Below are 2,357 nucleotides of genomic sequence, written 5' to 3'. Positions count from 1 at the left end.
GAAGATCACTCTCGGCATCTTCCGTGCTGTATTGAGAGATGATGCTTCGCAATTGGTGGTCTGTGGTCGATGCACTGTCGGCAGGGAGCATATCAATTTGCTTTTGGTAGCAGCGTCTACAAAATCGACTCTCGTCTGAAATCCTGACGTTGTGCATGCAACGCAACACATGCTCTGCAAGCTGAAAGTTTGGTGACTTCCACCTGTGTGATGGTGTGAACCTCGACTCGACTTACACCAAGCACATGTTCCATGGCCCACACACTGCTGCCGAGTGCTGGTAGTGGTAATTAGGTAATGGGTCGGGCACAGAACCGCTTCGCACTGTTCTTTCAGACTGTGCACGTGCAGTTTGTCTGCAGGACAGTGTACCATTGTGTACGTATGCCGCTGCGCTGCAATCATGTAGATCTACACTGCATGTGCTTTGGCAGACTGGTGGCTTATTTTCTTTCGCTGCTGTGCATCCTTGGCGTCGTAGTGCTTTGACGCACTTCCAACAAATGCATTGGCCTGACGTGATGGATATGCATGTGTGTAGTTTTTGCCAATCTGCCAGCATTGAGCCGTGTGTGAATCGCATGTCAGATGGCACTTTGGAGCAAATGCTGCATTCTGGGCCACATGGTCGTCCAGGATGTATGCTTGTGGCATTGCTGAGTCTCCCTGCCGCTGACATATCTGTGCACACATGCATGGAAAATATACGTAATAAACACTACAAAGGTCAAAAAGAATGGTTTCACCAATTATAGAAACATACGTTGTAACGCTGCGTTTCATGCACGTAGCTAAATGCTAAGGCAATCATCAGACAACTAATGCTTTTGTCGCGGGATAGCTTGTTCTTATTGTGGGGGATACGCATGGGCATGTAGAGGAGGTGTGAGCTATCAATGCAGGGCATGCATGGAAAGAGCGAGTGATAATAATAATAATTTTAATTACATCACTGGATGGGCATGCGCAGTAGGCGCGAACTATGCATGAAGCGTGCAGAGGCGGAGAAACCACCAGGCAGGACAAGGGTAAGCCATGGGGGCACTGGGCAGAGGGTGTGATGTGTGGCGGTGGAAGCACACTGTGGTGTCCACATTCAACAGCCGCGGGTATTCAGAGGATGTGGCGGTGATAGTGGTAGCACGCGGTGGCTATGTCACGGCAGAGTAGGTGGAGAGGTAGAACTTGTTTTGGTGTCTGCACTTTGATACCAACTCCGACCTCTTGTTGAGCAGAGTGTGAGGCGTCTTGAAGGTGATGATGCGCAACTTTTCTGCTAAACACAAGCAGCACCTTTTGGATATGTTGCTGTAGGACTTGGCCCGATCTATGACTGCCCATTTGATGCTGTATTCCTCACCTTGGTCAGCCAGCGCCCATGTGTGCTTGGATAGCTCGGTCTTGGTACGGTACTTTTCATGCCGCATGCTGGTTAGGTGGTTGCCATAGCGCACCTTGAAGGGCGTCTCGCACAGGCCGATGTATTGCCTTTCCTCGCCGGTGCTTGGAGTTGTGACGGAGGCCTGGTACACCACTTCCCCCTCCAAGCATCCGCCGCCCAAAGGGCATGATGGCTTGGCTCGGCAGTTGCACCCTGCCGCAGATCTCTCTTCACCAGGCGTTAGTACCTTTTGGTTATGTCCCTTCATCAGGTAGGACATGTTGGGCATGCAGGAGTAGCTCAGCTTCAGTGTATTTCTGTTGAAGATCTTGTGTAGTGGCGACGCGGCAGGGAAATGTTTGCTGACTAGTTTGAAAAACCTCTGGCCGATGTTGGTGGATACAGATTTGCTGTATGGTGGGTTGTACCATGTTATGTTTCTCCTCCGCTTGTTCTTCTTCTTGGTAGGTCCACCGCCGTCGAACACCATGGCCTCCGGAAATCCGCTGGCAGATAGCGCAGCTCTGTATGCGGGTGCCGCGTTGGTGAATGCCTCCTCGTCGCACGAGATGTCGGACACCCGCCTATTGATCATTGCAGGTAGATTCCGGAGTATGTTCGGCGGGTGATTCGACTTGGTGTGTATGTATCTGGGTGCGTCATTGGGTTTGCGGTATGGGTGGTAGCGGCCGCTGGCTAGATCAAAGGTGACGTCGAGGAAGTCCACTGTCCTTTGGTTGGTACTGATGGTTATTCGTAGGCCAACGTCTTTGAATAGCTTCGTGATTGCCTTGCGGATGGAGTCCGCCTCGTGTCCCGTAGTAGTCCTGAGCACGGCCAGTCCGTCGTCGCGGTACAGCCCGACACTAGCCGGATCATACATATCCGCGAGTCGTTTGGTCAGGAACGCTCCCACTAGTTGGCACACCTCTGCCCCATCAAAACTTCCCATCGTCACATCGAATAGGCTCTGCCT

This window comes from Sycon ciliatum, chromosome 3 (assembly GCF_964019385.1).
Source record: "Sycon ciliatum chromosome 3, ocSycCili1.1, whole genome shotgun sequence".
Lineage (NCBI taxonomy): Eukaryota > Metazoa > Porifera > Calcarea > Leucosolenida > Sycettidae > Sycon > Sycon ciliatum.
This window is presented reverse-complemented; position numbering follows the sequence as displayed.